The sequence below is a fragment of the Triturus cristatus genome, chromosome 3_1 (assembly GCF_964204655.1).
Source record: "Triturus cristatus chromosome 3_1, aTriCri1.1, whole genome shotgun sequence".
In the NCBI taxonomy this organism is placed as follows: Eukaryota; Metazoa; Chordata; class Amphibia; order Caudata; family Salamandridae; genus Triturus; species Triturus cristatus.
Genome location: NC_140583.1, coordinates 857,255,020 through 857,279,419, shown reverse-complemented (window position 1 = coordinate 857,279,419; position 24,400 = coordinate 857,255,020). Strand labels below are relative to the sequence as shown.

The 24,400-nt window shown below is 44.7% G+C and overlaps 1 protein-coding gene across 2 annotated transcripts in view; it reads left to right on the top strand.

Annotated features, from left to right (window-relative positions):
- The window catches only part of RAPGEF4 (Rap guanine nucleotide exchange factor 4), a 1,002,526-nt gene that overhangs the window by 56,564 nt on the left and 921,562 nt on the right, over positions 1 to 24,400 (top strand). The window lies entirely within an intron of this gene.

Below are 24,400 nucleotides of genomic sequence, written 5' to 3'. Positions count from 1 at the left end.
AAGCCCCGGATTACATATCAGGCACACCCTTAATTAGATGTGCCTGGAGCAGACTGGGACAGTGCACCCGATTACAAATAAATGAAGTGTCCTCAGAGCAGGCACAAACTCTGACAGTTTGCCCCTTGGGTGAGGAGGGGGCATTAGTGAAAGGAAGGGCTGTGGTTCAAAATCACTACTTGTCTTTCATCTGAGGCAGACCAGACTCTCTTTTTTAAATTTTTTTAAAGTATCTTTATTGAGCAGCTTGTGAGGATACAACAGGCAAAGCCGCAAGAATAGGGTGCAACACGTCACTTTTGCACAAGATATCAGTACAAGCCAGTTTACATTTCAAGGAAATAACCCGCAACAAACAAGCCCGCCACCCTCACACCCCCCCCCCCCCGAACCCGGCACTGTAAACATATATCTCGTATACCTAGGTAACATTTGTTGAGACACATGACATTACTCATTAACAGTCCCAACTCTCCCCACTCCTACAATGGCTCTATTTTACAAGAAGTCATCTCAAGTCTGGATTCCCAAGAAGATAACCTGTAAGAGGAGCCCAGAAGTCCCTAGGACGCGAGGCCTCTGGCAGTTCTCAATTGTTCCTTACAATAAAGCAAATCACATATCCATTTCTTAACTGTCGGAACACTTTTAGCACCCCAGCATTGCGCCACAGCCCTTTTAGCAAACAAAGTGGAAACGGCTACCAGCCGTCTATTGCAGGGTTTAAGCTTCCCTACCCAGCCCAGCAGAGAAGTAGCAGGCATACATCCCACAGCCTCCATTACAACCTCGGAGAGCACTTGCGTGACCTTCAACCAAAGGTTATGTATACCGGCGCAGTTCCATGCAAGGTGCATAAAATCAGCATCCGCCTGCCCACAACGCACACAGAATGCACTTTCTCGCAAGCCATATTTGCGCAATTGAAGTGGGGTACAGTGGAGCTGGTGTAGGTATTTGAAATGGATTATACGAAGATTACAGTTCACCGTCAGCCGCCCAGTCAATGCACAGCAGAACTTTCAGGCATCTAGTGACAGTGAGGTGCACAACACAGCTTTCCACTTATTGTGTGAGCGGGATTCAATAAGGACATCTTCGCGAAGGGACGCATTGTACAGTCTCGTGATTAAGCCCCTACGCTCTGCCCCTGCTGTTACTGCCTGCAGTGCCAGCAGTGTGCGCCGTTCGGCCGGGTAGTCAGGGTAGATATTTCGGATTGCTTGCCGCACTCGCACAGAGGTGAACCTCAGCATCAGCCCTTCGCCGTGGTCTCCCTGCAATTCTGTCAGAGCCCGGAACTGTCCCTGGTTATATAAATCACCCAGGCGAGTAATCCCCACCTCTCCCAATGCCTTCAGGGCAGCCTGTTCTTGTGCAGCAGAGATGGCTGGGTGTGCCGCCAGTGGAAGCCTCGGGACATAGAGATAATCCTAATGCGCTCTTTTTGCAAGGGTGTTCCATGCCCAGGTCGTGCAGTGAACCGGACTAATTTCAGCCCTCAGTCCCCCCACCTCCCATTAGGGCAGCTGAGACCAATGGCATCGGGAGCACAGAATCTGCCTCGACTGTCGTATGTGGCTGAAACTGTTGCGGATAATAGCAGAAATGAGCAAACTGCGCCTGAGCGCATAAGTAATACAAGCGCAAGTCAGGGGCCTCAAATCCACTGCGCTCAAACGGCTGCACCAACACTCTCCAGCTACAACAGGATTTCTTACCACCCCAGACAAATGACAGCAGGGTCGACTGCAGCATATTAAAAATTGCGATATTCAAACGGATAGAGATGTTAACAAATAAATAGAGAAGTTTGGGTAGAAATGTCATTTTTATGACCGCAATGCTATCACCAAGGGAGAGAGGCAGCTTAGCCAAGCTGCAGCTTGTTCAGTAATCGAATTGACTGCACGGCCATAATTGGTGGTGATCACCACATCTGGATCTCTATGGAGCCATATACCCAAGTACTTTACCGGGTCGAACGACCCCTTCAAGGGATAGTCTAATTCGAGCTCTTCGGTACCAGCTGTCAGCGGAAACACGGTGGATTTAGCCCAGTTGATGCCCAGGCCCGAGTATCGTTCAAACTTGACGTACTCTCGCAGTATTTCCGATAAGTGTATGGCAGGCTTGCGTACGTAGAGCAAAATATCATCTGCATACAGCGACACCACAGACGGCCGCTGTCTAAACCGCAGCGCCGCCTGGGCATGTCGCTGACGCAATTTACAGGCTAAGGGCTCCAATGCGAGCGCGAAAAGCATTGGTGACAGGGGGCAACCCTGCCGCGTGCCACGCTTGATAGGGAAAGCGTCCGAGACCCAACCATTCACGCGGATCTGTGCCACTGGTGTGGTGTAAAGAAGATAGATCCACTTCAAGAAGAAAAGACCAGCCTCTCTTTGAAGAGAGTTAAGGCAGGCATTTAAAGTATGTTACTGCATCTGCCTGCAGGATGATACCTAAAGGGGCAATCTATACCCCTGTTCTCCCTTCCTAGGGTTGTCCTCTAGGTGGCGCACAGTCAGTGCACCTCTTGACAGCTTATTTGCCTGTGCTCCTGCATCTGTGTTATGGGGCAGGTGCGAATGTGAAGTATTCCCACATTTGCATGGGGCATGCTCCCATGCAAATGAGGGAATGCTCCCTCATGACCATGATCTTTATTATAGAAGGGGCTGCCTATGCATCTGTAGCTCCCTCTATAATGCCTGAGTGCCGTGAGGGGTGCAAGAAATGACAGCAAATGCCAATTGCTCTCCCGGGGCACTTTCTGGATTTTGGCCGCAGGTGATGAATATGGCACTGATCTTACTATCATGTAGTTGCAGTTTTGTTCATCCTTTTCTTACATAAATCTCTCTAGGAGATACCATTCTTGCGATTGATTACTTCCAAAGATTGCACCACCATTTCACACTCATGAATAAATCTGCGCAACAAGGTGGTCATTTTTGCTCACTTGTATGTTCAGTGATCTACAGACCTTGACTCATTCGGTCCTTATTTTACTGGGACCTGAGTTGCTCTAGTGCTGGTGGCCATGTACGGTGTATATTGGGCGTAGTTTCCAATGAAAGCTATGGTCTTTTCCATCTCTCATGACCCTAGCAGTAAACATATACACAGGAATATGAGGACCAGTGGTGGAACTGGGAAAATGCGAATTGGATACGAACAGAGACACAAGACTCCACAACTCTGCCTTGTCACTTCAGCTGGTCAATGAGGTCACTGTATGCCAGTGATTTCTACAAGAAAGCAAGAGATTTTATGTAGCTTGTAAATTGGAGTGCTAAACATAACGGTAACTTTGATTGAAAATAGGTATACCGGAGCACTATCTCTTTGTAACAAAGTCCCTATATTATAATATTAAAATTGTAATTCCTAAAAACTGATTATACAAAAAATATGTTTTTCAAATGTACAAGTACTCTTGTATTACTTCCTATGTTTTGGATAATTACACCAGGCTGCACACTCTCTTCTGGAAGATTAGTTAGTGTTTATATTTGACTTCTGTATAACTGCAAAATAACCAATACTGTTAACATCCTGCAGTTCCATAATCTTAGCAGTTGCATGTGCTTAAATGAACTCTAGTACCTTGTACATTACATTTGTTTATATGTATACAATAATCTGGTCTGCACACAGACAAGAATTTTTAAATACGTGGAAAACCTCTACCAATAATCAGAAACTCTGGAACACCATGCAAGTGAACAACATGCAAGAGTTGAACTGAATCTTTGGAGGCATCAGCCCAGGCATAGACGTAACATTTTATGAAATTACCCATCTTAGTTAAAAATGAAGCATATATCTACAAGACAACTAGATTTTAAGTAAATTGTTAAGAGTAACTTTGGTTGAAAGGGGCTATACCTTAGTCTTTCTCTGTGTAACCAACTGTCTGTACTTCGATATGAGACTGGTAATTCCTGGAAACGACACATACAAAATTAGTATTTCAAATATACTTATACACTTATATTTCTCCCTGTGTTTTGGATATCTACCTCAAGTGTTGTCACCACACACTCTCTTGTGGAAGATGAGTTCTAGTTTTACTTGACTTCTGTAGAACTGCAGGATAACCAATACTATTAACATCCTGGAGTTTTCTAATCTTAATAGTTGTATGTGATTACATAAACTCTTAATGTTTGTGCATGACCTTCATATATACTTGTGTAAAAATCCACTCTGAGAGTTCTTCCTCTTACTTCACAGGATAACCTTAGTCGAATACAACCACCGACTTAGGGCATGATTCCAATCTTGTTCGGAAAGCAAACCGAACGACTCGTGTCCGGAATGCTTTCTGAACGACTAGTGTCAGGGGAGTCCGACCGAACAAGTACGATGCCTTTGGATGCATCTGGATATGATTCGGTCGGACTCCCATTGACTTCAATGGGAGCCTGTGTACCGAACGCGTACACAGGCTCCCATTGACAAAAGGGGTGGTTGGGGATCATCGTGCACCCTGTGGTGGGCACCCCTTGGTGTCTGCCACACTGTGCATGGTCTGAAAGGGGGGACCCAGGGGTACCCCCACGGGCACAATTCGGAGGCCCCTGGTGAAGGGGGGCCTGCTATGTGCTCCCAAAGAGTGATCCCGGCAGCCTTTATGATCCGGGCAAAACTAACCGTAAAGGCTGTCCGAATCGTTCATTGTACTTGCTTGGAAAACCTACTCCATAGAGATGTACAATTTGGCTCCGGAGAACTCTATCTCTCCGTATGCCCTGGGGAACCAATTCAGTCAGCGCTAAGGGTTTCCAGGCATCATACTTGGTTGTTCGGAATTGGGAACAAATCGGTGGTCGGGAACAAGGGCTCCGGATCGGTTTAGGTAAAACCAAATCCGATTTGGCGCCCTTCCGACCGAGATCGGAATCTGGCCCTTAATAAATGTAAAATAATGTTTATATCAACAGCACAACTTCAGGATACTTTTTTGCAATTTATTTGTCTATTCAAAATATTCTGCTAGGAAACAAAGAGTCTTTGTGAGGTAATCCAGAATTCATGTAGTTAAATCTTGGTTGCAGCCACATTGTAGTATGATTTCCTAGTAAAGCACACTGCGTACCTTGAGGCTAGTAATACACTATAGTCTCTTTAGAACATGAGAGTGTTTGTGGCCTGCTGGGAATCACAGTACATTGCCAGCATGCTGCCATGCAGTGCATCTTCTACGCAACCACAGCTTGTGTCCAGACAGCACTAGCTTTCCGTAATGATCACCAGCCATTCTTTTGCTGAATGGAACTTAATGCATACATATTTAGAGTACTGTCTTCTTGCGCTTGAGACTTACTAAGCAGTAAGTAGTACCTTCAACTCCGCTTCCTGATAGTGGAGACACAGCATGCTAAGGTTAAATACTGCTGGAAGGGTGACTGGGTGATTACCATGTGTCCAGATGGTAGTGAGACCAATACTACCTGTAGGGAGATGACGAAGGCAGTGCACAGTTATACCTGTGGGCATTGGGCTGGACAAGTACCTGCTGCAAAGGAGGAGGTGGGATAAAACGTACGTCAGTGACTCTGAGTTTCATGGTTGGGCTAGGCTGGGCTGAGCGAGATAGACGATGGTGGTCAGCAAAGGTTGCAGACAGGTCCTAGTGGCTTCCTGGAGTCATGGTGATAAAATCACATGCAGCATGCAAGTGAGAAATCAAAACAGATACATCATCCTTTTATTTGACCAAGCAGCAATGCTGGTCCAATTAAAGGAGGGTTGCTTTTCTTTTATATATTTTTGATATCAGAGGGGCTTTTGCAAAAATGACAATTTAGATTTATGTGCAAATTGCTACATCACCATAGGCTAGTAGCACTGCCTAGGACTTGCCCTTTTTATACTGATAAAGTAGTGCTTCATAGGATAATGTATAACGGTAAAGGTACCCCAATGTACATTTTAAGGCTATTGCAAATCTCTGAGTAGTTCTATGACTTTGAAGGCCGAATTGCTTTATAAGATAATGAAACTCCAAGGTGACTTGCAGTATCCTTTTAATGTATGGAAGAGAATATTTTCTTCTTCATAATAAATGGTCACACCACCCCCCTTCACAAAAAAGGTTAAATACAAAGTATCTTCGTCCTTTATATGAAACAGCTAGTAAGGTTGCAAACATGATGAATATAAGCAGAATCTGTAGCATAACATTAAACGCACTAAAAAGTGGTAATTGGTTGCAAAAGCGTATTAGAATCAGTCTAATGTAGGTCAGTTTAGGCAAAAGGCTGAAGCTTAGAATGAGAGTGGTGTGCTAAGGATTATTTCTTTCCTGTAATGAACTATACCTTGCAAGAAGAAAATATCTTGCCAGAAATATCTCTTTTCTCCAAATCAGTGATCATTTTAGAAAAACAGATTATTAGAACTAAAAGCCAGTTCTCATTTCCTTTGTGAAAACTGCTAACTGTGTGAGGGATGAATGGCTTTATTTTAAAACAGTTAGGTGTCATACGTACACATTTTAGGAATAGTGATTACCTAATTGCGATTTTCTGCTAATTGCAATTAGGAAATTGCTATTCCTAATTTTTTAATCTCATCGAGTTTCATTTAGCGATTCCTAGTGGGTCGCAAATCAACCTACCTCATGAATATTAATGAGGTAGTTCGCAGTTTGCGACCCATTAGGAATTGCAGCCCTCACAAGGATGGTGGCCTGATGGGATCCAGGTGAGCAGACCACCATGTCTGTGATTGTGTTTTTTTATTTAAATGCGGCCAATTTTCTTTACAGGAAATGCGATAAAACGTTTATGTTTCAACATTTCAATTTTTAAGAGTAAGCAGTGGACCACTGCCTGCCCTTAAAAAATATTTGTTTCACCATTGACAAAGGGGAAGGAGTCCCTTGGCGTCCTTAATGGTTAACTCCACCATATTTTGCGACCGTGATTCAATTGAAAAAGATTCATACATAGCACTCCAATTCTGTATTTCGAATGGACGCCCTAAACAGACCCCTTACAAATACCGAGTCGCTAAACACAAAATGCAATATGGTATCATGTTACCGAATCGCAATTTGTGCTTTGTACATATGAAAAAACGTTTTTGCGATTGTAAACGGCCCGATTCTTTTGTGACCGCAAAAATGCTTTTGTACATCTGGCCCCTAGTTACATTTGGCAGGTGGATTACTTTGTTTTAACAACTATTCTTTTAAGTCAAGCGAATTTTACTGGCATCTGAAATCTTAGGCAGATTACCCATCAATCCTACTGAAAATGTTTACTCCAGAGGATGGCCCACATGCTTTAATACATTTTATGTCTAGTGTTCCCTGATTACTCAGAATCAGCCAGAATGGTCAGAACTTGAAGGCGTATTAGCCTTTAGTGTCTGTAGAAATTAAAATCTATCCTCAGCTGAAGAGTAAATGTAGCGGGCCGGTACATTTGAGCTAGTGAGTCAAGCGTGGCTGGTGCGTTAAGAAATTGATTCGATGAGACAACTGCCTCGGCTTCCTGTGGTTACTGGCTCTGCTGTGATATAGGGAAAACAGGAATCATTTTACACTGAACAAACTTGATGTTAAGTGGTACAAATAATTTCATTTGTTTGCACAAAACACAATATCAAACAGATTTGCTGTCGTCGGCTTTAGATACATGTACAAAATGCTGAATTTCATTTAGCGAGCAAACGAGAACGTTCGTGTTGCACAGAAAGTGAACCTTCTTGTGATGTGTGAACGAGTAGAGAGGTGCCTTTGCTATTAATTTGGCAAAAAGTAACATCATTTACCAGAATAAATCCTGTAAATGTTGCTAATTCCCCCAAAATGCATTGCTATTTATTAAACGTGTTAACTGAGTCTGGTAAAACATATCCCATACATAAGTCTTTCTTCTTAAGTGCCACAATTAACATACGAGCTAGGAGGCTGCCTCAGTGAGCTGACTAATTCTAGAGTCTGGAGGTCATCATGAACTCAAAGTCCAGCAAGGCAAACTCGGCCTTCTCTCCTTATAAGTGCTATAAATTAAGTAAAAGTAAAACCAGTTGTTTCCAGTGCTTAAAATGGTATAAGAGCTTTTAGGCACTATTTAAAAAAATACAAGGTTTTATTAGACTCTACATAGGCATTACAAAGTTTGCCTATGTTCCAGTTTCTAGGCCTTCAAACTCATATAAGACAACAAAAGGGGCATGGAGAGCCACAGTGTATGCTACAAAACCAAACTGCATTGAAATACCTAAGATTACGTACTAATCGTCCTACTGCCTTTTGGCCCGCTGCACCATCAGCCCCATCAACTTGTTCATTGTCCTCTGCGCCCTTCCAACCTCTCTGGATGTAACAAAAAAACTGTGGATTAATTCCTCGAAATACAACACACACCACCTAGAGTCCAAAGCCAAACAAATATTGATGAATGGAGATTTCAGTTGATGAACGGAGACCTGATTCAAAACCTGTGATGGATGGTCACTGTTGATAGCATGCAAGCATTAAGTGTCAAGCAAGTGATGAGGACCCAAACCACTTCGCAGGTTACATGCTGTGTTTTATATTTGCATAGAATTTTGAAACTGACAACATGGAGATGCAACATCAGATGTGGTTGGATCACTCAATCACCTTGATTATCATGTCAAACATTACATCCCAACCTGCTTTCCGCATCAATAAATGACACCTTCCCCACGCTATCTGGCACTTCAGGAAAATTATCACAGATGAGTTTGTGACAACCTCCATGCTGCCAGTGTCATCCAACCTGAGGCAACAGATGCTGAAGCTTTGCTTGTCACAATCTTTTTGGCTTTAAGCATCATCTCACCAGACTAAACCAAAAAGTTCAAGATATCATTCAAATCAACCAACAAGTATGTCAATGGGGACTTGCTGAACTGAAATGGGCTAATCTAATTCTGGAATGGCATTGGAGTAAATCTCAGTTCAAAAAGTATAAAACATGCTGCAGAAGGTACAGGAGAGTTTATCATAAAGCCACTAAGAGTACCATAAAGACTTATTTAGCTACAGTAAAATAAAGGTATTCTTTATTATCCATTGGGTGCATTTTCTATTTCAACTCACACTCTCTACTTCACGTCATGTTTCTCCCTCCACCTGAGAATATTCTTGCTAATTACTGCCTCCATCTCATCCTCTGTGTCAAACTCCCTGCTCTTTCTCTATGTGAACTCTTTGCTTTATTTCATGCCTTTTTCAATAGCCCTCTTTCTACTCTTTAACCCTCTCTTTCTACCGTTCCCTCTGCTTCACTATTCTCTTTAGCTAGTAATAATTTGGCATATGCCCACAGTAGTCTGTGTAAGTTTATTGTTCCTCGGAGAGCCGATAAGTGCCAAAGGTAGCGGGTGGCAGCAGTGAACAGCCTGGTTTTAACAAGACCACCAACACGTGTTTCTTCCTCAATAGACTTTATCAAGGCTAATATTGGAGACTGTCCCACTTGTGAAAACCGCCTTACCACACAACAGCAGTTGTGTCCCTTTTGCTATAAGTGCTGTAGTGTTCTCTTTACCGTATTACAGTGAAGGGATTATTTAAAGAATTGTATCCTAATGGCGTCAGATGGCAGAAATAGCAGAGGCTGCTGACTGGGAAGCCCTGAGAGGCCTAGTTAGATGCAGTCACTATTCGCGGTTGAGGGGTTGGGCAGGGAGGGGGAGGTTTATTTAATAAGAAATAAAAAAGCTACCTGTCCATCGGCTGTCCCCTGAGTTTTCTCAGCGCCTGCTCCTGCGCTCCTACCTCTGGCAGGAACAGGAAGCAGGCAGCCTCTCTCCCCTCCCCTAAGCCAATCACAATGCTGCAATGGCAGCGTGTTGATTGTTGAGGACGCCACCCAGCCAGGGGCTTACGGGGAGGCCATGTTCTCCATGTAGGCTGCATTGTAGCCTGCATGGAGAAAGGGCAGAGTGCGCATGACTGGTTTGGGCTGCCCTAGAGGGCCGACCAAACAGTCATTGCGCCCTCAGGAGTGGGCACACCACTCCTCCCCGCTCGCAGAGCAGACCCGCCCACCTGCCGGCCCGCAACTAAACATAAAATGGTAATAACGGGAAGTTATTACCATTTTATGTTTCTGCTTCTCGCTCTGCGAGAAAGCAGTGGGGCGACGCTTCTCCGCCCTAGTGGAGGAGCTGCCCCTGGTTAGATGTCCCTTTTGCAGCTCTGCACACAGGTGCCTGAGAAGTGCCGGTCTGTTTGCAAGGTGACTTGTAGGGATAGGCTCCAGCAAAGGTAATGGAGGGATGTGAACTTCTGCAGTGAAGAGACCATGCATCGCCAGGGAGACAAAAACCCTTTGTGGAGGAAAACGTCTCATCTGGCCACAGAGGCTCTGAGCAGCGTCCCGGTTGTCAGTCTTGGGAAGAGGATGAGTCAGTGAAAACTGACCACTGAGTGCAGGACAAACATGCGGGTCAATACAACTTATGTTGATGAGTGGGCTGGGATGTGCCACTGAGGAGGCATGGGGCACATGAAGATACTGTGCCTCACCTGTGAAAGGCCCTCCTAATTCACGTCATAGCAGGGGCAAGTTGCGTCTCTGGTTTAAATTGCACTAGTGGATGAGGCGGCCAGGATGTGGGTATTGCACTCCAACGCTTGTGTGGCCTCCTGGTGTCCGCTCAGGCCTCTATGACAGTGTCAGCCGACGGGGAGGCTATAATGCATTCCAAATACTGGTGTTGCAGAGTGGGATAATCCCCAAATGGACAAGATGTGTGAGCGTGGTAACTTTAGAGCCCCAGCATTGGTTCAGCCAGCGGGGGGAGGGAGTGAGATGCAACTTATCTGCACCTAAGCTAAAACATTTTAGGAAAAGACACTGTCAGTGGACATCAGCTTATTAGCGTGACAAATGTTAAAACGTGCGGTAATGCGGCAATTACATTATAATGTGTTACTCTGACGCTAGATGCGTGATACCTGGCAGAGCTGCTCCATGAGAGACGCAATTGTAGAAGTGTTCTTGCTGGATAATGTCAGATGGATTCCCCCGTTGGGTTTTTCAGTGCACGCGCTGTCTTGCTGATGCAGATAATCTGTTGTACTGGACAAAAGAGCAAGTCTTTGTCTCAAGTTGTCATGCTTTGATTCACAGGATTTTAAATGCAAGACATTTTCCAAAAAGAATCTTACAAATTGGTCCTTTTCATTCAAAAAGATTTTGTGGAGATGTGAGCAGGATGGATAATGTGAAATAAGGTGAGGGCAATTTTTTTGGGCAAAAGTAAGTGCTCATAAATCCTGATTGTTAGGTTCTAAGTATTTTGCGTAGGTTTTCTTACGCTTATGCTTATTGCACAGTATTTTGCATATAGCAGAATGGTTTGAGTGGAAATTGTTATGCAGAACACTACCCAATGTGTGTAGCAGCTACTGTGTGTTATTTTTGTATCCAGGGACATACTTTCAGTACAACTTTCATGCAGACGTCCGCTCGAGACGTCGATGGGGTGTCTCGTGACATTTGTTTATGTAGGCATACCTTGCATATTGTTATGATGCAGACAACTACCCTAGTGTAAACACTTAATTTTTGTGTATAATTATGCATAGAAATGATATGCATATTTGCCCACTCCCAGGTGCTACCACTGTCAGTTACAACAGCTGATTCTCTAATTGTTGTGAAGTTTGTCTTCAGGCTCAAGTCTGATAATTGTAGTTTGCCATAGGTCTTAATGTCTCCAGTGAGGTCTTTAGTGCCATTTGTGATATCATCTGTCATATTAGTTCAGACGTCATCAAAGGAGCTTTGGGGGATATATGGTTACACTGCCAATCATAACTGAACAATTTAATTGATTTTTATCAGTAAAGTGGCAGCCCCCCTACTGAACATGTTTAATGAAAATCAATCCAGTTATTTAATAATATAAAATATGCTGATTCAGTAACATTAATATATATCTCTCTATACCTATCTATCTATATATTCACTGACAAAAACAAAGATTAAAGTAACATTGTTAGGTAAAATGTTCAGTAACAACATAATGTTTTAAACTAAAACCACAGAAATTCAGCAGTGATAGTTACAGTTAACTACACTTCGTGCCCTAAGGTAACTATAACTTGTGCCCTTGCCATGCACTGCTAATTACCTCACATATGAGATCACTCATGATGTTCTATGACATCATCATGAGAGGGGATTTTAAAAAGAAGTGCGGGAGCCAGTGCTGCTTTTTTTATTTTGCTGCGGATTAGTGGATCCTCTGCGAATTTGCAGCAACATTTAAAAAATATATATATTTTGTCCCAGGCGAAGTCCCTCTGGCCCCCCAACAGCAAGGCTAGCGGGTCAGGGTATCCCCACCCTGCCCCCACACCTTCTTTTACATTTTTTCTTAGGATTTGAGACTGTGTTTTAGCTCCCCCTTTTTCCTGGCACCTGCTTGATGAATCGCCCTGAAACTTTCAATGTACAAACTAGTTGAATAGTAGCACTTTTTAGGAAAGTTTTGTGGAGATTCATCTAATGGCACAAAAGTTATGAGCAATGCAAAAAAGGCATTTCCTATGGAAACACAATCCTAACAATAACTATCCAGTGGCAATAATATGTGTGTGTGTGTGTGTGTGTGTATATATATATATATCCACACAAGCAGGTGTTGCAACTTTGGGAGGAAGTCAAGTCGGCGCTTTGCAGGGAGCGGCCTGCTTGGAGCTGCAACATTTGTGCACGGCATATGGTTAATTAAAATTTTTTTTAAAAGCTTACCTTTCACAACGAAGCGCATATTATGTCCTCCATGTGCGCACGGTGCGCGAAGCGCATCGTGCGTACATGGCCCATCCACGGCACTAACTGCGTAAAGTGGGCGCGCGGTGCGCACCGCGTGCTCACTGAGCGCGCACGGTGCGCGAAGCGCAACGTGCGCGCACGGAACGAACTGCGTTAAGTGGGTGCGCACGCCACGAATGGCGTAAAGTAACTTAGCATTTAAAAAACCGTACAAATTCACTGAAAAAACCATAGGTTTCACACACGTTATAGTTAGGAATTAGCATTTAAAAAACCTTGCAAATTCAGTGAAAAAACCATAGGTGTCACACATGTTATAGTTAGCTGGACATTTCACTAATAAAAAACCAATGAAATTCCCCCGTTATAGTTAGTGCAGGCAACTATAACTCACGCGACCGCAATCCTCTGCTGATGACATATGTGTCTTTATGAAAAAAAAATATTTGTAATATATGTATAGCTAAAATTTAATGGAAGAAGACGTGGGCAAATAATTGTCTAAATACAGTATTAGCAACAGCAGAGTATTGCGGTCGCGTGAGTTATAGTTGCCTGCACTAACTATAACGGGGGAATTTCATTGGTTTTTTATCAGTAAAATGTCCAGCTAACTATAACATGTGTGAAACCTATGGTTTTTTCACTGAATTTGCAAGGTTTTTTAAATGCTAATTCCTAACTATAACGTGTGTGAAACCTATGGTTTTTTCAGTGAATATATATATATATATATATATATATATATATATTACCTACTGGCGGTCGCCAGTAGGTAGTTATAGTTAGGACCCCTTTTCCATAGGAAAACCTCAACATTCTATTTTGAATAACTTTGGCGCCGGTCGATGAATCCTCGTGAATTTCTCAAAATAGGTGGGGCGCTACGCTCCGCTCCTACCCTGAAAGTCTCGGGGGGATTCGTCAAGCGGGGGCTGAGATAAAAGGGGGGTCCCAAAACGCGTTTTTCCCATGCATTTTTCCATAGGACCTTTAGAACGAGCTACAGCCCGAACGGCTGAACAGAATTACTAGAAATTTGGCAGAGAGGTAGTCCCTAGGTCAAGGAAGTGCCTTTTGTAGGTTTGGTGTAAATCTGTTCAGTAGATTCTGAGAAAATAGCCTTTAAATCAATATATATATCTGAGCCCGCTTACGGTACGCTTACCGTACGCTTACCGTAAGCGTACGGTGGCGTGCGCGAGCGCGATTCTGATTGGCTCTTAGATCTTAGTAAACATTCGAATCGGCCGAAACCAGGAAGCGGCGGCCGCCATTTTGTCTCTCGCACTGAGTGTTGTTTATCAAACAAGATGGCCAAAAACATGTTACGGGGCTGTTTTGACAACTCCCTCCCACATAGGCTTGTTGAGGGAGTCCCCAAACATCCCCCAAGAGCAAAAACGGTTTTATTTTTTTTTCGGCAATTTCGCCGAGTACGCTTACCGTACGCTTACCGTAAGCGTATGGTAAAAAAAAAACAATAAAAAAAACACTATCCACACTTACCCCACCCCCTGTGCTTTTGGTGGCCGTCGGCCACCAAATGTACAGGGCTTATTAAGTGATAAAAAAAACTAAATTTTGGCAACATGAAATTATAAAATCGAAAAAAAAAAAACACTATCCACATTGTCCCCACCCCCTGTGCTTTTGGTTGCCGAAGGCCTCCAAATGTACCGGGCTTATTAATAGATAAAAAAAACTAAATTTTGGCAACATGAAATTATAAAATCGAAATAAAAAACACACTATCCACATTGACCCCACCCCCTGTGCTTTTGGTGGCCGAAGGCCACCAAATGTACAGGGCTTATTAAAGTTGATAAAAACCGTGCACGGAACGAACTGCGTTAAGTGGGCGCGCACGCCTCGAATGGCGTAAAGTAACTTAGCATTTAAAAAACCGTACAAATTCACTGAAAAAACCATAGGTTTCACACACGTTATAGTTAGGAATTAGCATTTAAAAAACCTTGCAAATTCACTGAAAAAACCATAGGTTTCACACATGTTATAGTTAGCGGAAATTTTACTGATAAAAAACCAGTGAAATTGCCCCGTTATAGTTAGTGCTGGCAACTATAACTCACGCGACCGCAATCTTCTGCTGATGACATATGTGTCTTTATAAAAAAAAATATTTGTAATATATGTATAGCTAAAAATGTATGGAAGAAGACATGGGCAAATAAGTGTCTAAATACAGTATTAGCATCAGCAGAGGATTGCGGTCGCGTGAATTATAGTTGCCAGCACTAACTATAACGGGGCAATTTCACTGGTTTTTTATCAGTAAAATTTCCGCTAACTATAACATGTGTGAAACCTATGGTTTTTTCAGTGAATTTGCAAGGTTTTTTAAATGCTAATTCCTAACTATAACGTGTGTGAAACCTATGGTTTTTTCAGTGAATATATATATATATATATATATATATAGATAATATATATATATTTTTTGCTCCTCCACGCTCGAGTAACTAGGCTCGAGTAACTGGGCAGGCGAAACGCGTTCAAACCGGCTGATAGAACAATAAACTTATCTGAGCCTGGACATGGCGTCGTCATCCTTTGGATTTTTGCAGAGGACTGGATGATATATATGTTTATGTTTATATTTATATGTTGCGCCCTTGCCATGCACTGCTAATTACCTCACATATTATGTCACTCATGACATCTTCTATGGTATCATTGTTAACATCACTGCAACATCTGAAATGAAGTGTGTCTGTTGCCCTTATCAAGGGGTGAGTCTATCAGTATATGTATAAAGCATATCTATCATGGTGGGGGCTCAAGTTCGTTAAGGACGATGGTCATTAAATTGTGGGGTTTTTCCAATATGAAGAAAACCTCTGTTAATATGTGAATAATGGGATGAGAAATGACCTCCCTCTCTCTGCTCTCATGGACAAAATCCAAACTCCATCCCGGGACCTCTGTTCTGCTTCTCAGTTTCTCATTCCACATTCCCATTTGATCTGTCTTGTTTCTTGCTCCCTTCTTATCCTCAAACTGTGTAGTGCTCGGGCAAACGTACTTTATAAACTTCTATTATACATCAGTACACCTACTGGCGGCTGCCTAGGAGGCAGATATCTGACTGTCCGTAAATGCATAAATCACCTAACTGCTGAGGAGTGGGTACAATCGCAAAGCTTCATCTAGAATACAAGAAATGCAGGCACTGACATTGAGCTTTTTTAATACACCCAAGGATCCTCTTGCATTGTTATACCGAATTCTGTCAAACCGTTTTATGCGTCCTTAGTAGGTGCACTAATTGGACTATAAATAAAGGGATAAAGACGATGGTCATTAAATGATGTTTTTTCCAATATGAAGGAATCCATTGTGCTGACCCACTGTTAACATGTGAATAATGGGATGAGAAATGACAATTGTGGAAAATGCTTTATTTGCATTAGATGCACTGAGATGGAAATGGCCTGGAAGACTGGAAAGACATAGTGCTTTCTCAGATTAAAAAGGAATTGGCCTTCAAACTTCTTTTGGAAAGGAGAAACTTAAATGTATTGAAAACCGAATCCCCTCACAGTCAAGAAAGAGTAGTTACCTGGTTAATATACATATAAAGGATAGGCCTTCATCCAGCGTAGCTAATTTGTTTATGGTAAATTTCAGTGCTTTCTGAGTTTTCCTGCCTTCTTGCTCGTCCTTACCAGGCTTCTCTGTGTAGCCTGCACTCTACACGTTTCCCTCTGGTTTTGTCCCAGCACTAGGACACTGTCTTCCTTTCACTCTGTGACTGAACCGGTCGTCGCGACCTTCTTTCTCACGATTCCTTCTGATTTCAAAATGATGTTGTTGGACCTCTCGTCCGTCTGTTTCTGGTCCTCTTCGTGGACCTCTCCTGGGGTCCTCTTCATCGACGTCCCTTCGGTCTTCCTCTTCGCTCCCACTCTGACCTCTTGACAGGTCAGTGTCCTCCTTGCGACCATCTGGTGGGTCGGCTTCTTCCTTGCGACCATCTGGTTGGTCGGCTCCGTCCTCCTTGAGACCATCTGGCTGGTCGGCATCTTCCTTGCGACCATCTCGTTGGTCGGCTTCTTCGTTGCGACCATCTCGTTGGTCGGCTTCTTCTTTGCGACCATCTCGTTGGTCGGCTTCTTCCTTGCGACCATCTGGGTAGTCGGCTTCTCCCTTGCGACCAACTGGCTGGTCGGCTTCTTCTCCCTTTTCCGGGTCTTCGTGCTTCTGGTGGCTGTCGCAACCACCTCTTCTTCTCCGCAATCACGTTGCTGTGGGGCGCTTCTGATGGCGCTCTTCCGCTACCTTCCTGGGTGCACTCGCAGCGCGTTCCTCTACCTCCTTTGTTCCTGGAGCAGTGTCTGCTGTTCTTGCATGTCTTTGCACTGTGCCGGGTTCTGAGCTTCTGAACCACTGTTTGTTCGGGTGATGGTGCTCCGGTCTCTTCCTTCTTCTGCAGTGACAACCTGTGACCACTAGGTACCGCTGCGCTCTCTCTGCCTCACCTCAGTTCAGTGCTTCTGGTGGTCTGCGCCACCGCTCAGTCGACCTGCTCCTGGTTACTCCTCTTTGGGCGCTCGTGTCTTCGCTCTGCTTCTCTTCTTCTTAGGGTTCCTTCACTGCGTCACCTTATCTGCGGGGTACTTGCTTCCTGCACTCTCGCGATCACCCCGCTACGTTGTGGAGCTGTCTGTCTCTTGCCATCCTATAGCGCGGTTTCTCCCTCGTACCTTTAGTGCATTCGTCTCCATCGCCTGTTGTGGCTCTCCTCAGGCACTTGCGTACTCTCTTCCAATGCACCTCCTGTTTCTCATGTCAGCCTTCCATGCTCTGACATTTCCACTGAGCACTCTCAGTGCTCTCTTGTCACTGTTCTTGTTTAGCTGCACTTCCCTCGATCAGCAGGTGCAGTTCCAGCAGTTTGCCACTAGTTGGCAGTGTTACTTGAATTGTGCCTTCCAGTCTCTGCTGCACTCACACCACTCTCATTCTATTCTTGTCCTCTTTCCTTTCTCTAAGGTGCGCTGTTGCACCTAAACCACTAGGTGGCAGTGCTGCCATCTTTTCCAAACCTCTGCAGTCTCCCTTCCATGCAGAAGGCCTTGTGTGCTTTCACGTTCCTCTCGGGGTGTTTCGGAATGGAGCTTCCCATGACCTCGGCTCCACTCACCACGCTACCCCCCAGGGCACCGGCACTCGTACCCAGGTAAGCTGAGTGCACACATTTGCTTTGTGGAGGCATCCTTTTGCAGGATGTTTTTTCATGCACTGCTGCGGTTTCGCTTTACTGCTGTTCTTCCTGGAGTGGAACGCCCCTCCGCGTTCGTTCGCCCGCCGGCAGCCCGCTTCCTCATGTATTCAGGTCTCTGAGGGGCTGTCAGGGCAGGCACCGCATCTTTTATTTCTGTGCACTTGCGGTCACTATTCATGAGCGGCTGACTCGCCCTCGATTCTACCGGGGTGCACAGATGCCGGGGCTGCACCTTGACTAGGCGCCATTTCAACTGGCAGCGTTGCCGCCTGCAGCCGCCTCCCGCCTCTTCTCTCACCCGCCTCGCTGAATACACACTGCGCGTGAGCGAGGAGGGTTGGCGCTGCTGCCGGAGCCTGCCTACTCCGTTCCGGGCAATGTTAGTGTTTCTGTACGGGGGACAGGGGAGTGGATAGCTACTCCCGTCACCGTCCCTTTCGCCACGGGCTCACCTTCTCTTCCGACGCGGGGTGGGCTCCCGCTGGTGTCACGCTAGTCGAGGGTCACTTGTCTCCCCACCGCCGCAGCCTCACTCTCGTGCTGCGCGGGCAGTGGGGGTTAGAGCCGCTGCCGATCCGCTGCGGGTGGGCTCCGCTCGTGCAAGGGCTTCACTCTTGCCGTCAGGCTGTGGGGGCATCAGCTGCGGGGTGTACGGAGCGCGGTGAGCTCCCGCTGGCCACCTCGCACTTGGGGCCTCATCTTTTGTCACCCCACGTCCCCCTCCCGATTCACGGGCTCACCTCCGGTGGGCAGATGCGGGGTGGGCTCGTGCTGCGACCTCCTCACGTTTGGGGTCACTCGGTTGCGGCCGATGCGGGTGGGCTCCGCTCGGCTCGCTCTTCTTCGGGGCACTTCCCCACAGGGGTCACGGCGTCAAGCGCGACGGGGTCAGGGTGGGCACCCGACCTCCTCTCCTCCACCCTGGGGCGTGTTGCTCGCCCGCCGGTCATCGCGGCGGTGCGAGGTGGGCTCCCAGTCACCATCTTCCTCGGCTGTACACTTCCCCCACCAGGACCCGGGGAAGCGAAGCCTCAGCACACGTGGGATAAGACCCACTCGTCGCCATTGTAGTGTTTGGGCCTCAGGCCCACATGCAGATAAAGGATGGACGCGGACACAGTCAGTATGGTTAGATAACTGGCCAGGAGCACGTGCGCTCGGCCCCTTTTATTATCAGGGTCACCTGACTGGTGATGCCTGTTGTGGGTGGGTGTTTAGTGTGGGCTTACAACCATCAGGAGCACTAGACTGTATCTAGCAGGATACTACAGGCAGGCATATAAAAACGCCCTAGGCCAGTTGGAAAGGCAGCGAGCAAAAAAGGATGTAATACATAAACTAGCACATATTGAATCTGTCTTGAAAGACTTCGCTGGCACTGGCTTTCACCTTGGCAGCATCAAGTGCGGCGTTTAAGAACTTATAGAGTCGCATTTGAGCTTGGCTGTGAAGTGTGTAATCATCTCGATTCTTTTACTACTCTAGATGACACCCTTTAAATAGCTGATAATTGCACTTTAATTGTCCTGATAAATAGTTTCATATTTCTTACAATTCAAAGCGCTAGTAAGATATAGTTGCCGCAATTACATATTGATGGAGTTTTAATCAGCTCTGCTAATGAACGCAATTACGCACTGGATTATGTCGCCGATAATAATTTTCACTCCAGTTTTACGTGGCTTTATTAGTGACAACATGTTTACTAAAGAGAAAGGTAATTATGTGCGCAGTCATTCAGAAAACGAAATGTAATGCACCATGATTATAGTATTTCTCAGTTTACGAGCATATACATCAAACACTTTCGGCTTGAATGCCAGAATGTGTTTGAAGGAGCTCAGCCGGGATGGGCAGAACGGGCAGGCAGGCAGGCAGGCTGCACACTAGAGCGTCTCTGGGCCATGTCCAAGGCGGGGCACTTCTGTTCCTTCCTGCTGTCCGCCAACTTCCATCCCACCTCTTCCTCACAACCCCTGGCCTCCTGCCCTTAGTCTAGACCGCGTTCATCCTTCCCCACCCACGTTCTGTCTGCTGCTGACACTCTTCCATCGCCGAGTCTTCAACATTCGCAAAATGTCTTTATCTCTCCTTTCACATTCGCGTAATTCTTTTTCTTACTCTTGTGCATTCCAACCTTGATTACTGCTCCTTCTACCTTCCTGGTCATCCGTCAATGCTCTACATCTTCTGAAGTGTATTTTAAATTTTACGATCCACCTTTATATCAAATTCCTCTCTACTGATTCCATCTCCCCTCTTCTATTCTGCATACCACATCCATTTCAGACTCCTTTCTATCTCTCGCATCTCACTCACATCCCCACACTTTGTTCCCCTCAATGTCCTTCCTTTCATCTCTCTTCATGTTACAAAACAGAGGAATTGTTTAGGTCTCGCCTGATCCAGCGCTTGCGCTGATCTGGCGAGATATTTTGTATACAGGCTTTTCGAAGTGCTGCCGTGGCCTAAAGCTTCAGTGCACGTGAACGTGCACGCGCGCAGCGCCATGTGTCTTTCCTAGCACGCGATCGTAATCGTGATCGCGATCACTTTCACTTTCGCGCCGCCAAAGCTTGTTAAATGTAGCATCCTACTCCTGGAACAAAAAGCTATAAAAAGCAAAACAGCCTCACCCGGGTCGAGTCTGAAAGGTTAAACTAGCATAGCAGCGAGGTGGATGATAGTTACACCTGTTATTTAGAGCGCCAAGAAGCTGCAAGACTCTGGGCATGATTTAGAGCGGGGTGCACGATACTCCGTCCAAATCGTGTACGGGATATCCGTCACTTATTAGTAAAGTAGAATGCACGTGCATTAGGATATACCCGTCTGCCAATTCCATACTCTAAATCAGGCAGTCTGTCACCAAGCGCTATAAAAAAGGTGTATAAAATATTTATAGAGTTTCACGGGCACCTGCGTCATAGCTACCTGTCTTGGAGTAATAATGAGCGACTGGTTCCTTTTCATCAAACACGTTAGAAATGCTCGACGTTGTAAGCAGTGAATCTGTAAGCTTTTAGTTTTCATCGAGGAGCTGCAGTCAGCCGAGGCGCGGTCAGACCTCCAAGCAGAGGGAAAGGAGGTGCTGCCAGAAAGCGGCATCTCACCCATGGCTTTCCCAGGCTGTGGATGGTCTTAATTTCTCAAGCCTTTCCCTGGAGGGTTAATTCTGCTGAGTAAGGAAGCACGATGCTTACTGTGCATCCTGGCATTATTGGGGCATCGCTTTACTTTTGCATCGGACTGAAATACACTGCACTCTGGGTCATGGGGACGGGTGGCCACCGTGGCCTATTAGCTGAGCAGTCTGAGAACTACATTCTAATTCCTGCTTCCCCTCGAGAGCGCGTTGTGTGAGTGACCCTGAACGAATCACTCAATCAATGGGTGCGTCATTTCCTTTATCCGTTTTTATTTTGTTATGAAAACATTGTTGTTCCGTGTCAAAAAATAAGTTAAGGATGCATTTAAGAATATACTTTGGAATGTATTTGTGAGTGTGTGCAAGAGGGTATTGTTAGGGCGTTGGGAGACTGATGGAGGACACTGGGGGCCTTTGGTCTGTGCTGAAATGTATATTGCCATTGATGGGTGGCAGTCATGGGCGGTTGATGGCAAGATAGCAGGCACCAGAGGGAAAATTTAACTGTGGGGCATTAGTAAGAAATGATTGATCATTGATTCCCACTTTAAGCTTTCCTAAATATGGTCTTTGTAACTTTACGGTTGTGGGAACAGATTTGTTACCACTTTTGTGCCCGGCTTGCATCACAACAGTTGAGGTGACAAACCCAACTAAAAAATACAATCTCGACTGATCTATCATAACTAATTCTCTTAATAATATAGCTCCTCCATAATCTACGTGACAGCGTTCTGTAAGTAAATATGCACCATGGTTCAGTGATAAACTTCGCTCCCTAATGAAAGCACTGAAAAAGACAGCGAGAGTATGGAGGCAATCTAACTATCATTCTAATATAATGCACCATCAGTTATTGTGCATGCCATCAGCTGCTTCAGAAAGTGTCTGTGGAGGAAATAATGCCCCATCATATGTTATCATGTCTGTAAACATGGCACACCAATTATTGTGCCAGTTATCCTACCCCATTAGTAATTTTACATGGAACAATATCACAACAGTTACAGTGCATACAATTTTGCTCCTTTCCACTTATCTTTGCTATAAATGATGCATTACAGTACATTTAAAATATCGGTATGCTATAGAGCAGTTGGGCGGTGCGCCGCTCACTCCATACAGGGGCTGAATTTCACCCCGTGTTTCCCAGTACGCTAATGAACAAAACATATTAAAACATAAAAAACTGCAGCTAATATATATGGTATGCTATAGGGCATTTGTGCAGTGTGCCACTCTCCACATACAGGGGCTTAATATCTGCATTTCTCGTTGGTCACGTGCTTTCGCTTCACTTTTGGTTGTTATCTGCTAATGAAATTTATGGCCTTTCTAGTCGCTGCCGCCCTTGGTTAACCTAGTTGGATTTCTGAAATGGGTCACCCTATTCCAGACCCTTTGTTTTACTTTATCAGCAACCAAGCTCCGTGTCTTGTGTTGGTTCTCTTCGCCCCCGTGCCTCCTGCCAGCTGTTTCTGCTTGCTTTCCCACTGCCTGCCACCCCACCCTACCCTCTATCCTGCTTTACTACCCATCATTCATCCCTTGTTTTTCTGTGTTTTTTTTATTATTGTGAAAGCTTTTTAAAAAGCACTGATGCGCACTGCTCGGAGCTAATCGGAAAACTCTCTGGTGCTCCACACAATAAACAAGCATTTGCAATGCAATAGGTCTCGCATTTATACGAGTTTGAGCTATTGGCATTGTAAATGACAATGATTTTTATTTAAGTTTGGTTTTTTAAAAACATAAATAAAAGGCACTGTCATTTACAATGCTAATAGCTCAAACTCTCGCAAATGCGAGACCTATTGCATTGCAAATGCTTGTTTTAAGCAAGTCCATGGTCTGACCTCCCTCCCTCTGCTCTCATGGACAAAATCCAAACCCTATCCCGGGACCTCTGTTCTGCTTCTCAGTTTCTCATTCCACATTCCCATTTGATCTGTCTTGTGTCTTTCTCCCTTCTTATCCTCAAACTGTGTAGTGCCCGGGCAAACGTACTTTATAAAATTCAATTAAACACCAGTACACCTACTGGCGGCTGCCTAGGTGGCAGGTATCTGACTGTCCGTAAATGCATAAATCACCTAACTGCTGAGGAGTGGGTACAATCGCAAAGCTTCATCTAGAATACAAGAAATGCAGGCACTGACATTGAATTTCTTTTAATACACCCAAGGATCCTCTTGCATTGTTACACCGAATTCTGTCAAATAGTTTTATGCGTCTTTAGTAGGTGCACCAATTGGACTATAAATAAAGGGATATAGACGATGGTCATTAAATTATGTTTTTTCCAATATGAAGGAATCCATTGTGCTGACCCACTGTTAACATGTGACTAATGGGATGAGAAATGACAATTGTGGAAGATGCTTTATTTACATTAGATGCACTGAGATGGAAATGGTCTGGAAGACTGGAAGGACATAGTGTTTTCTCAGACTAAAATGCATATTGGCCTTCAAACTTCATTTGGAAAGGAGAAACTTAGATGCAAGGAAAACCGAATCCCCCCCCCCCCCCTACGGCCAAACTTGGTTAAGATCAGGGGTTTAAGTAAGATGTAACATCTGGGGGGGTCTCTCAAAGGGGAGTGGCCGATGTAATTAGGGGTATGGCTTAAAACATTTAAGCTAAAAATCTGTGTTTTGCATAGTGTGCCGACTGACTAGTATTTTGCCTGTTCTGTCGTATCCAGATATATAATACAGCACGTACCATTACACCTACAACAAGCCAGGACTATTGGCTTTGTCAACGGTTGTTAATTGCATAAGATAAATAAGTAACCACTATGGCTTAGTTGTATATAATATTGAAAATCCTTCAGTTCTGAAATAATGAGACTGTGCAAGAACTATAACGAGTCTCGTTGAAGTTATATCACAGGCAGTGAAGGGTGGTCCTGCTGCAGAGTTAAGAGGGTTTTTTTCACCCTGATGGTGAGAGCAAAAATGGAGAGCCCGAAAGAGACCCGCCTTTGCACCTGCCTTTCAGAACTGCCGATGCTGAGCACCAGCAGTATCCGGCCCACTTAAAGCCCTGGTTAAGATATATATCATGGACAGGCATTCATCCAGTGTGACTAATTTGTTTAGTTTCTGGCACCTCTCTTCCCAGAGAGGACGATTTAGAAGAGATTTTCCAGAACTATCAGGTGTTTATTTGCTCTTTAATGTTGAAAATGGATCTAAATTGTGTAATTGAATA